Here is a 13,788-nt window from a genome sequence, read left to right as displayed (position 1 = left end):
ACCCTAGCAGTCGCGCGGTTCCGGACTGAGCGCCTAGAACCTCTAGACCACCGCGGCCGGCAACCGATTCATAGGTCACAGTATGTGGTATTCAGAAGCCTATGTACGTCAACACAAGCTATGAAGTTAGTTGTACGTCGACACAAGCAATGAAGTGAGTCACATTTCAACATTACCACCGTGTCGTTGTAACAACGAACACTGCCAGTCAACCTAATAAATTCAAGTTAACTGTACTTTTTAACCAAACTAACCAGGACGACATTTCGAACATTTCGTGTAAGAAAACTTTTTCACGTAATGCTGCTACATTTTGTTTCTGTGTGTTTGCCAAGGCTAATGTCATTGTGAAGAGAGGTGGAAAACGAGTTACAACATGGAAACAATGTTTTCGGTTTCATATCATGTAACGTATTTACTTCCGCTGTGTGTTAGGAATGGTTCCTGGATGTTCGTCTAACATCTATGTTACTGCATGTATTTACCATTCATCCTATAGCAACATAATAGATTCAAAATCGGTTTTCAGTCATGACTTTCGTTCGTACGAGTTTTGCTTATATTCAGTAATTCGTTTTCGGAAAAGTGAGGTAGAGTTCGAGTCCCGTTGCAGCGCAATGTTTTAATCCGTCAGGAAGTTCCAGTTCACCACACATTCCGCTGCAGAGTGAAAATTGCTTCTGGAAATAATGCCACAGGCTGTACGTAAGCCACAGGACAATTATTAGTAGGTAACAGGCATTTAGGAAACGCAGGCTATTTCAGGGAGAATAGTAAATATTTTAGGATCTGATGGTATTCATTAACTGGAATGAAACATCGCATGCTTGCAGAGACACAGTTGTTTCAATATAATCCAAACAAATATTCAGATGATGTTGTTAAGCAGAGGCAATATCCTTTCTTGCTGAAGTGCTAGCTATATATGCCGGAGGGATTCTGTGAAGTTTGGATTGTGGAAAACGAGGCGCTGTCGAAAGTAAAGCCGTCAGGACGACTCGTGAGTCGTACTTGGATAACTCAGAAGATAACTAAATGGCCTGCGATCGGCTAAGGTAATGGGTTGTAATTGTAGATGGGTATATAGTTAGCATTTGCCGGGATGTTTCAGCTCGTTTAGTCGTTGTAATTGAGAAGGTTCTTCCAAAAATAATACTACAACGAGGTGACAAGAGTCATGGGATACTTCCTAATATCGTATCGGATCTCCTTTCCCACGGCGTAGTGTAGCGACTAGACGTGGCGTGAAATCAACTAGTCGTTGGAAGTTCTCTGCAGAAATATTGAGCCGTGATGTCGCTATAGCCGTCCATAATTGCGTAACTATTGCCGGTGCAGTATTTTGTGCACCAACTGACTTTCTATAAATGTTCGATGGATTCATGTCTGCTGATATACGCTGCCAAATAATTATCTGAAATTGTCCAGAAAGTTCTTCAAACCAGTTGTGGCCCGGTGACATCAACAGTCCAACTCGGTGTTGACGGGCCCAGCTTTATGTCGCGAAGTCGTAAAGGGTACACGAGTGGGCCTTCGGCTCCGAAAGCCTATATCCATGATGTTACGTTGACTGGTTCGAACGGTGGTACTTGTTGATGGCCCAGCATTGAAATCTGCACCAATATGCGGAAGAGTTGCACTTCCGTAGGATCTTTTCCGACCCCAGCGAGGTCGGAGATTGGATGTTTTACCGGATTTCTGATATTCACCATACTCTCGTGAAACGGTCGTGCGGGAAAGTCCCCACTTCATCGCTACCTCAGAGATGCTGTGTCTCATCGCTGGTGCACCGACTATAACACCACGTGCAAACTCACGTAAATCTTGATAACCTGTCATTGCAGCAACAGCAACGGATATAACATCTGCGCCAGACGCTTGTCTTATATAGGCGTTGCCGACCGAAACACCCTATTCTGCCTGTTTACATATCTCTGTATTTGAATACACATGCCTTTGGCGTTCCAGTCTATTTTAGTAATGTTGAGTTACATTAACATGCTATGCTAAATGGTAACTGTACATATTTTGACTTCGTCGGCTCTCATCTCTGTTGTGATTCCTAGTAATACATGACGGAAGTTTCCAGAGAAGAAAACGGTACAGCAGGGCAGTAGGCTATTGTTGTTACGCCAATGTCGAATTGTTCTGTGGAATGCTTCGATGGACATCTGATATAATGGAAGCGCAATCCCGCATCAGTTACCAGTATTACTTTAGTTTGGAACATCCTGGTCATAGAATGTCTGCGCGGCTTTCGGGCAGTCACCGCTAGATGGCAAAGGCATCGTTTACACAGTGGCAGGGGACTTCAACCCAGCTCAGCCATTAAGCACGAAACGTATTGTAAAATATACACGTAAATCTTCCTCGTGAATCTCGCTACCTATTTCTGAAAACCACATCAGTTCCTAAGATTCCAGACATTTTACAAATTAATATGTTTGAAATAAACGGTTGGATTTCTGTCGTAAGCTGCGTTAATATATATCCTAGTATGGACATTGTGTCCATTCTCGCCCCATCCGTTTTCGTAAGTAAGTGAAATTCAATTATGCACGTTTGGAATAGCCACAGCAGACAGCCCAAACGGTAATGCAGATTTAGTATACGGTAGGCAATCGCAGGCTTTCCCGGCTTAATAAGTCTTCTCAGTCTCTTCGGTTTTGTTGCCGGGTCCTAAAATTAACTCGATTCAATAATTCGGCGATCCAGCTGTTATACATCTTCAGGAGAACGCTGCTTCTGCTGATGAGTTCCGCTGAGAACTTGATCGCCGAAATATTGAATCGAGTTGATTTTAGGACCCGGCAGAAAACCCGAAGCGTCTTTCAATACAATAGGCAATTTATAGTAAACAGTACGATTAGAATTGGAAAATTGAAGTGGCAAAAACTTTTATATGAAGTAATAATAAAATAACTATATTCAGATTTTTTTTCGTAGCTTGTGCTGTGAAGGTTTGCTTATTGCCAGAAGTCATGAGTCTAGGTCCACGGGGAATAGTCTGTGGATTTTGATGACGAGTTTGTGAGTATCGAAAATGACTGCTTCTACTTTGAAGCTGAAACTTTCTACATGGTAAATGGACCGTAGACCTTAATATGTGACATAGATTTGCACTTGATAGCTCTACCTGTTTCTGAAGAAAAGGGGTCTTGATAAACGGACAGACAGGCAGACAGACGGCAGCAAAGTAATCCTATTGTGGTATGGAATGCTAAAAATTACAAAAGGATTACCGACGTACCCCTTGTATATCGGTACGCGAGCGTGAAACGTCCATTTGTACACTACTCGCCAGTAAAATAGCTACACCGAGAACAAATGCAGATGATAAACGGGTATTCATTGGACAAATATATTATACTAGAACTGACATTATATTTTCACGCAATTTGGGTGCATAGATCCCGAGAAATCACTACCCAGAACAACCACATCTGCCCGTAATAACGGCCTTGATACGCCTGGGCATTGAGTCAAACGGAGCTTGGATGGCGTGTACAGGTACAGCTGCCCATGCAGCTTCAACACGATACAACAGTTCATCAAGAGTAGTGACTGGCGTATAGTGACGAGCCAGTTGCTCGGCCACCATTGACCAGACGTTTTCGGTTGGTGAGAGATCTGGAGAATGTGCTGGCCAGGGCAGCAGTCGAACATTTTCTGTATCCAGAAACGCCCGTACAGGACATACAACATGCGGTCGTGCATTATCCTGCTGAAACGTAGGGTTTCGCAGGGATCGAATGAAAGGTAGAGCCACGGGTCGTAACACATCAGAAATGTAACGTCCACTGTTCAAAGTGCCGTCAATGCGAACAAGAGGTGACCGAGATGTGTAACCAGTGGCACCCCATACCATCACGCCGGGTGATACGCCAGTATGGCGATGACGAATACACGCTTCCAAGGTGCGTTCACCGCGATGTCGCCAAACACGGATGCGATCATCATGGTGCTGTAAACAGAACTTGGACTCATCCGAAAAAAATGACATTTTGCCCTTCGTGCACCCAGGTTCGTCGTTGAGTACACCATCGCAGGCGCTCCTGTCTGTGATGCAGCGTCAAGGGTAACCGCAGCCATGGTCTCCGATAGTCCACGCTGCTGCAAACGTCGTGCAGATGGTTGTTGTCTTGCAAACGTCCCCATCTGTTGAGTCAGGGATCGAGACGTGGCTGCACGATCCGTTACGGCCATGCGGATAAGATGCCTGTCATCTAGACTGTTAGTGACACGAGGCCGTTGGGATCCAGCACGGCGTTCCGTGTTACCCTCCTGAACCCACCGATTCCATATTCTGCTAACAGTCATTGGATCTCGACCAACGCGAGCAGCAATGTCGCGATACGATAAACCGCAATCGCGATAGGCTACAATCCGACCTTTATCAAAGTCGGAACGTGATGGTACGCATTTCTCCTCCTTACACGAGGCATCACAACAACGTTTCACCAGGCGACGCCGGTCAACTGCTGTTTGTGTGTGAGAAATCGGTTGGAAACTTTCCTCACGTCAGCGCGTTGTAGATGTCGGCACCGGCGCCAACCTTGTGTGAATGCTCTGAAAAGCTTATCATTTGCATATCACAGCATCTTCTTCCTGTTGGTTAAATTTCGTGCCCGTAGCACGTCATCTTCGTGGTGTAGCAATTTTAATGGCCAGTAGTGTATGATGACAGAATTCAGGAAAGTAATGCTGAACGGACGGTCAGGTTCCTATAGCTTTCCCCCCGTAGATATCAAAACTTGGGCGTCAACTTAAACGAACTTGTTTACAGATAATTCAAATGCTTCAAATGGCTCTGAGCACTGTGGGGCTTAACATCTGAGGCCATCAGTCCCCTAGAACTTAGAACTACTTAAACCTAACTAACCTAAGGACATCTCACACATCCATGCAGGATTCGAACCTACAACCGTAGATGTCGCGCGGTTCCGGATTGCAGCGCCTAGAGCCGCTCAGCCCTCGCGGCCGGCTTACCGATAATTGTCCGTAAGAAATGAATCTACCCAGAGAGAAGTAATCATAGTAATGTAGTAAGAGGAAACTGAGCTCGCACGGAAAGATTTAAGTGTTAGTTTTTCCCGCGCGCTGAGAGAGGAACGGCAGAGAAATGGTGTGAAAGTGATTTGTCGAACGCTCTACTACGCACTTGAGTGTGAATTACTGAGCAGTCACGTACATGAAGACGGAGATACAAATGTGGTGATGTTTAGAGACGGTACACAAACTACCGTGTGATGAATTTTGTTTCACAGATGTTGCGATGATTTGAATTTCTTTTTGTGGAGAAGAAATGAAGCTTTTGGTACACAAGCCACCGACAGACACTCCAGAAGAGGTAGTTGTCCATTCGGTTGAAGCTGCAGCCATTACGTTCGAAACAGCTTGTTGTTTTAAAGGGGTAGACAATCGTTAGCACGCAGATGCCAGTTGTCCATTAATGCAAACGGATGACATTTGCAGCATTTCTAAAATGCGCAACAGTTCGAGCAATCTTTCAGAATATCGCAAGCGTCAAAATCTTAACAGATCCCTAGTGCGGAAACGGCACATCTGTGACATAGAACAAGTCTTTTCTTTTTTCCTCCTCTAAACACACTACACTTTTGTAGACGTAGTTTTTTATGTTATTTATATAATATTCTCCTTGAAACATCTTGTACACGAAAGAGATATTAACACGTACAAATATTTATTAATTACTATTTTGTAGCTTATCTCAGCCAGATTTGCGTCAGACGGCAGTCGGACAACTTTTTAAAAGTGTTTGCGTCACGACATCGATTGCGCAGCATTACGTAAAAGTTCCTTCTGGATACCGCGTAACATTCTCTCATTTTAGGATTAATTGCGTACTGAGTTTGATAGCCTGCGTATTTGGTTATATCCACCTGTGCAGCCCTCGGAAGCATTGTGAACGGGCGGATTGAGAACACAGATAAAAACCCACCTGGCGGGTGGTGTGTTCTGGGTCTGGAGAAGTACGAGTCTACGTAAAGCAAACTACGTCGAGTCTACATTTACATGATTACTCTGCAATAAGTGTTTGACAGAGGATCCGTAGAATTACTTTCAGACTATTTCTGATCTTCGCGTGCGAGCTCTGATCTACGCTGTGTTGATATGATTGCCATTTCTCTTCTTAGGAAGTCAACGAAGCATTTCGGCAATCGGAGGAGAAAGCTGATGCTGGGAATTTCGCCAAAAGATTTTTCGCCGCGACGAAAAGCACGTGTTCTAATGATCGTTACGACGACTCGCGTATCACATCCGTGACACACTGTGCCCTGTTTCGCGATAATACAAAAAGAGGTTCCATTCCTTGAACTTTTCCGATATACTCTGTAAATCAACTAGATAAGGATCCCACATCGCGTAGCATTATTTCAGAAGAAGATGGACGTGCGTAGCTCAGGCAATCTCTTCGGTAGACCTCTCGCATTTTCTGCTAAGCGTGATGCAAAAAAAAAAAAAAAAAAGAACGTAGCGTTCCGTTAGCCTTACCCTCAATATTGTCCACGTGATTGTTTCAGTTTAAGTCGTTCGTACGAGGACATGCCGAAAAGTACTGCCTACTATTTTTCATGTGAAAACTCTTAAAGCTTTTGAAACAAAACGCTATTAACTACCCTAACGACCAACATATTTCCAGTTTGTTGATCCGTCACTGTACAATATTTTACTTTGTGGTCGAGACCAAAACCTCACTTCTGCTTCCACTGCTTCATCACTGTCATAGTGAAGTCCTCGAGCGCATTCTGTAAGTTTTGGAAACAGATGAGAATGGGATATGGCCACGTCGTGACTACACGGAAGTTGATCAGTGGCAGTGAATCCAAGGGGTCGGATTGTTGCAGATGGCGCAGGGCTCGTGTGTGGTGTGGTGTTGTCGTGCTGAAGCAGAGGGTACTCCACTTGAGGACGAACTCTTCGAATTCGAACCTTTTACTTTTGACCACGCCCTATTAATTGTAATTCCTAGGTATTTAGCTGAATAGACAACCTTTAAATTCGTTCCCAGAATGAGATTTTCACTCTTCAGCGGAGTGTTCGCTGATATGAAACTTCCTGGCAAATTAAAAGTGTGTGCCGGACCGAGACTCGAATTCGGGACCTTTGCCTTTCGCGGGCAAGTGCTCTATCGCTCTGCACTTGCCCGCGAAAGGCAAAGGTCCCGAGTTCCAGTCTCGGTCCGGCACACAGTTTTAATCTGCCAGGAAGTTTTAAATTTGTTATTTTATCGTCTAAGTGAAATTTCCTGCCCCTTTTTTTTTGCGAAGGATCTCACTTTTATATTGTTTATGATCAACTACCATTTTTCGCTTCATGCAGAGGTGTTTAAATCATTTTGTAATTCCTTTTCATCTTCTGATGACCACTAGGCGGTGAACGACAGCATCATCTGCGAACAATTTAAGATAGATGCACTGTTTGTCTCCAAAATCTTTTGTACAGTACCACTAACACATCTGCAGCAAACTGGGGAAACTGGAACATATGGATGTAGCTTACAGAAGCTATGCGGATATGAAAAGGCTCACAAAGGATGGACTAATACGAAGAGGCGTAATAAATAGGTCTTCAGGCTGTTGACTGTTACGACAACACTATTTTCTGATACTGCCTTTCCTCTGTTGCCAGATTTCACTTTATCTTCTTCTCTACAGTCACAATCTCACCAAGTTATGGGCCTCTACGACGATGAAGAATGGTATGTGGTAGTGTTCCTTCTCTTTGGAGCCACGACACACAGATACGCCCATCATGGCAGGGTACGCAGACTCATTCCTGCTTTCAGTATTATCGTTAGACGCCAAAACTGCAAGAGAGCATCAAGCGAAACTGCAACTGTCCCCATTCTGACAGTCAGTGGTGCTCTAGACGCTGCCCCACTATTCGTGTCGATACTTGTCTTACATGCACATTTTTTTGCATCAAAATAAGTGACGTACGATCCTCCATACCTAAGAGAACTATACACCTGTCCTCTCGAGCGCTAGTCGCGTGGGCCATTGAGATCCTGAATTTCATTCAGTACTCTCCATTGATTCCATATGCACATCACAGCTGGGATCCCAACCGACGCGAGCAGCACTATCTTGGAACGACGAACCACAGTCTTGGAATGCCACAGTCATTATGCTGTCGAATTCCGACGAGTGCCGGTAAAATTTTCACCTTGTTATGCGTGGAGCAGCTTGATTTGCTCACAAACAAAATTCAAATGGTTGCAGTGGGTGACAGACATGGAGGCGTTCTCACCAGGGCAACCGTCCAACACTGTCCGTATCATGGTAGGCCAGAACAATCAGCATGAGGTCTTGCGTTATCTTGCTGAAACATCTCGGGGACTGAATTACAAACCTGCTGTCTAAACATTCCGTGTATAAATAATGTAGATGGCTTTACTATCACCTACTTAGTGTAGTTGTGCTGAAATTCGAATCATTTGCATATGCAACCATGTAGTACGCTTCATGCTGCCTTGGCGTTGGTTGCAAGCCGCCGTGGAGGTGTCGCTATTTTAAAGGGCAGCAGTGTATTAGCAGCACCCTTCTAGAAGGGCGGCTGGCCGCGCCGGCCGGGATTGGAGCAACTTTGAGGCCTTCCGTCACCTCGCCCACTCTTCTGCCTGACATCGCCATTAGGGGAATTCGCAAAGAAAGAAACAGAAAAAAGCAAGTCATATGTCATTGTCACGGCATCAGGTAGCGAATGTTTCTTCTTAGGATCGATCTTATTCTTCGCAGAGACAGGCGCAAGCTGTGATTTTTCTCTGTTTTGCTCAGTTTGATGCGATCATCCGTACTGTCGTATCCTATAGATGCGCTGTGTAATCAAAGCATTCCCGAAACTGACTCACTTTAGTTTCTGTCATACAGGAAAAAGAATGAAGTCTTTAGTTTAGCAAAAGATGTGCATGACTGAGACTAAGAAATCATAAAACCTTTTCCAGTTCATTCCGAAGTTGGTACAGCAACCAGTATAGATGATATAAAGAAACAAGCAGTCTTGATTGCAATGTTAATAACAAAAAAAAATTTAACACTGCAACCAAGACTGCTTGTTTCTTCATACAAAAATTTTAATTCAGACAATGGAAAATCCAGAAGGGAATGTCACAACGTTATGAAAAAGATAGTTGCTACTTCAGGACACAAGTGGCCCATCGGGACCATCCGACCGCCGTATCATCCTCAGCTGAGGATGCGGATAGGAGGGGCGTGTGGTCAGCACAACACTCTTCCGGTTTTCTTTGACCGGAGCCGCTACTATTCGGTCGAGTAGCTCCTCTAATGGCATCACGAGGCTGAGTGCACCCAGAAAACTGGAAACAGCGCATGACGACCCGGATGGTCACCCATCCAAATGCTGGCCACGCCCGACAGCGCTTAACTTCGGTGATCTGATGGGAACCGGTGTATCCACTGCGGCAAGGCGGTTGCCTAATGACCTAGAAAAACAAATGAAAATTCAACAAACGAAAGGCCAATGGACTTAACGAAATGCCAGTTCGAAACTACACAGAGTATGCGGAAGAGCTTTCCCTGTTCCACCAGCAGTCTATCGTAGGTCTATAGAGGTGTGAAGCATTCCCAATGATTGGAAAAAAGCACAGGTCGTTGCCGTTTCCAAGAAGAGTCATCGAACAGACGCACAAAATTATGGGTGCTCGCGTATTGGGACATTTCTGGCGGCCGAAAACTTCCTCTGTAGGAATCAACGTGAGCTCTGAAAACAGTGATCGTGTGAAACCTAGCTTGCTCTGTGTATCCACGATACCCAGAAAACAGGAGATAAAGGAGCCTAGGTACTTGCCGTGTTCCTTGTCTACGTCTGTATAGTTCTGTACCGGAGCCTAATGAATGAAAATACGAGCGTGTGGAATATCAAACCAACTGTGTGGTTGGATTGGAGGGATTCTAGCAAATATGACACAGCATGTCCTCAATGGAGAGGTGTCTTCGCGCGTGCCCCAGGGGCGGTCCATTACTTTCCACAATATACAGGGTGTCTCCGTATGAGCGTACAAAAATGTAACAGGACACAGAGGACGCTCCACTGAACAATTTGAAGTAGGTAACCTGGGGTCGGAGAAGCCAGCTTAAGGAGATAGTAGGAATGGTATGACTCTATACAGCTTGAGGATTTTCCCTCATCCCACACATGGCTATTCCTGCTGTTCGAAATATCGTCGCGATCAAATGAGGCCTCGTCAGTAAACAGGCAGTAACCACTGACACTATGCGACCCTTGGTGCAAAGTCAGTCACAAGCGTTGGATGGACTCGTTGTGAGTGATATGGGTGTATTTGTTGTTCGTGGGGTACTCGCCACACGCTGGTATGTGCAGCGCCCGTTTCACGTGCAGTATGACGAATACTTGTAGTGGGGTCCGCTGCTACACGTTTCAATACCTCCTGATCAAAATGGGGGTGGGAGTCGTTCTCATGTTTCCAGGTCCCTCGTTCCTTCTTTCCAATCAACCAGTCTCCCGCTTTCGCCGATTGAGAGAAATGAACACTCGTCGCTACGGATTAGGCCTGCTAGGAAATCGTTCCCTGTACGGCCTTTCAGCAGCGAGAGCACTGCAACGTACTTCCCCATACACAATGTGCATGTCAGTGAGTTCTGTGAAGCTGTACCGGCACTGCTCCATCGTACTGTGCTGTACGTCTCTGAATACCACTGAGTAATGAATGGGTCTGTCGTTGATTCATAGCACGTTCTGTCATGGGACAATGTAAATACGATACAACAGTGCCACGCCATGGACAAGTAAGGTAAACAGAACCTGCATCATGACACCCTAGTAATCAGGCTCGTCCTCCTTGTTTCCTTGCAGGAAATAAAGAATGTACGTGTAAATAAACAGCACGTGCAAACTTGTACAAATGCTAGTTTAAATAAGCAGGAAAACAGTAAAGCTAGACAAAGCGGTAGACAAGTTTACTTCCATATCTCCTTAAGCTGGCTTCTCCGACAAGAGGTTCCCTACCTCAAATTGTTCAGTGGAGTATTCTCTGCGTCCCGTTATAATTTTGCACGCTCTGTATAATTAACATAGTAGGTAACGTTGGAAGTTCCTTAAGATTGTTCTTGGACGATGCTGTGGTATACAGAGAAGTCACGACGCTAGAAAATTGTATCGAAATGCAGCGAGAGCTGGAGAGGTTTGACGCTTAGTTCGACTAATGCAGTTGACCCTCAGCATGAAGAAATATAACGTATTGCAAATACGTACACTCTTGATTTTTCTGGGGCCTCCAGCAGCGTCCAGTGGTTTAAAATCCACGAGTTCTCGACAGAGTTCTCCTTTGCCATTGTCAAGTGGTGACTGTCGAATGATTGGTGCCATCTACATATAGCCGCACTGTCTTCAGTGACGTCACTGGTGCTTGCTCCAGCGCCGAATACGATAATGTTTTCATTGCGCGCTTTCCGTGCCCGCTTCAGATTTCCGATAGCCGGGTTCCAAGCTGTGCTTAGCAGCAGGTCGCCGTCTTCATTGAGGTTGTTCTCAGAAATTTTTAACTCTATCGCTTCTTTTATAACACTGTCCCAGAAAATAGTAGTCCGCGTAATAACAGGTGTCTCGGCAAATGCAATGCGGTGTCACGTTTCTAAAGCATGTTCCGCCACCTCTGATTTCTCAAGATACCGTCATAGAAAACATCTCTCGAGTTCCACACAGCGCTGTTCAATAGTACGCACTGTCCGTCCGATGTAGAATTGTCCACATCCACATAGAACTGTCCACATCCACACGGCATTTTATATACTCTTGGCATTCTGAGTCATCGTCCTCCATAGGCCTCATTAGCTGTCGAATTTGAGCCGATGCCTTAAAAACCTTATCGATTTTATGCTTCTTTAGAAGCCGGCTAATCTTTCCTGTTATTGAGCCACAGAACGGCAAGAACGTAAGCTTCTTCGTTCCCTCCTCGGACGTCTTCTGCTTATGCTTCTTCGGCAAGATGGCTTGCGAAATCTGGCGGTTGTTGTAGCCGTTTCCTTTGAAGACTTTCCGTAAGTGTGTCAGTTCCTCCGGAAGGCTTTCAGCGTCTGAAACGGCTTCCGCTCGATGCACCAATGCCCTCAGAAGAAAACTTTACTGCGTAGGGAGGTGATAGCTAGTAGCATGCTACATCGGTCTGTGTATGTGGGTTTCCAATAAACACTGAGACATGCAGTTTCTTACCGGCGGACTAGGACGTCTAGAAAGGCAAGGCACCATTTACCTCTAATTGCATAGGGAATCTGATGTTATCATGGGTGCTGTTGATGTGGCTGAAAAATTCTCCCAGCTCTTCACGCCCATGAGGCCAGACAACGAATGTGTCGTCGACGTAACGATAAAAGCAACTAAGCTTTGCAGGAGCCGTGTCCAGAGCGATGTTCTCGAAGTACTCCACGAAGAGGTTGGCTGTATCTGGAGCTAATGGGCTTCCCATCGCGACGCTCTCCGTCTGGTTAAAAACCAGAGTGTATGGGATGTTTTTATGCAGACTGAAGATAGGAACGAAACTTTGTACTACGGCCAGGATTCTAACCAGGGTCTCCTGTTCGTTGGACAGGTGCGCTAACGACTACATTGCCCTCGCACAGTTGCTTTGTACAACTGCACGGACTACCCTAGCACGTTTCCCTCCTCAGTCCAGATTCCCATTCTGGCCTCAGCCCTCTTGCTATTCCCCCTAAAATCGAACAGCATTGCAGAGGGTCTCCATCGAGTGAGGCTCAGCATCGAGCGAAACGGGGCATCCTGCATGAAACACAGGCTTAGATGCTTTAACAAAGTGAAACTACAGGGTTCTAGAGACCTTAACATCTATGATGTTTATAAGGAGACTGAAGCGCAGAATGAAAATTAGAGGAATACTAAGTGCACTGAGGCGTGAATGGGAATTTAGACTGAGGAAGGAAGCATGCTAGGGTAGTCCGTGCAGCAGCGCGAAACCACTGTGGATAGCACATCTGCCTAGTGAGCAGGAATCCCGTGATCGAATCCCGGCCATGGTTGAGATTTTCATTCCTCCCTTTACTCTACTGTTAAACTTCCTAGAGGGCATATTCCTAGAAGTCTCAACCACTATACTGCTTCCTCCTACGTTCATCTCGCGAAAAGATCATGAAGATGATATTAGAGAGATTCGAGTCCAGACGAAGACTTACCAGAAATCGTTCCTCCCGCGAACCATAAACGACTGGAACAGGAAAAGGGGAGAGCGACACAGGTACACGAAGTACCCTCTGCCACACTCTGTAATGTGCAGAAGTATAGATGTAGGTGTAGTATGTTCCCAGTAATCATATCCTGTAAAGTAACTCCATCCACATCTTACCGACAACAGAATCGTTCAGATGATCGACGGAGCATGTAGCTAACTATACTGGCATGTTTTTATAAGAATAAATATAATATACATTATTATAGTGTAGTATCTCCAGCAAATTTATCGTAATATTTCAATAGCTGAAGTTACTCCAAGCATTTCACGGAGGTATTTTCTTTTCTGTCCCCCTGTAATGGCCAGGATTGTTTTGGGATGTCTTGGAAAACATAGGGTATTCAGGGTTAGTGACAGTTTGACAAGTCTTTGGAAGACTTGTGAAGAAACAAGGGAGAAGGCATGGAAGAATCATCTTCAGAAGTCTTACAACGATACGGGAAACTTTAAGAAATTCGGAGACACCATCTCATGAGAACGTCAGGTCACTGAATTCCCCAAAAGACCACGAAGTACGTACCGACTTGAAAAGACCTCGGAAAAGA

At 45.1% G+C, this 13,788-nt stretch overlaps 1 protein-coding gene and 1 pseudogene across 1 annotated transcript in view; one reads left to right on the top strand and one right to left on the bottom strand.

Moving 5' to 3' along the window:
• The window catches only part of LOC126428061 (short neuropeptide F), a 586,585-nt gene that overhangs the window by 8,259 nt on the left and 564,538 nt on the right, over positions 1-13,788 (top strand). The gene's annotated exons all lie outside the window — the stretch shown is intronic.
• On the bottom strand, positions 9,342-9,459 carry LOC126428523 (5S ribosomal RNA; annotated as a pseudogene).

The sequence above is a fragment of the Schistocerca serialis genome, chromosome 12 (assembly GCF_023864345.2).
Source record: "Schistocerca serialis cubense isolate TAMUIC-IGC-003099 chromosome 12, iqSchSeri2.2, whole genome shotgun sequence".
NCBI lineage: Eukaryota > Metazoa > Arthropoda > Insecta > Orthoptera > Acrididae > Schistocerca > Schistocerca serialis.
This window is presented reverse-complemented; position numbering and strand designations above follow the sequence as displayed.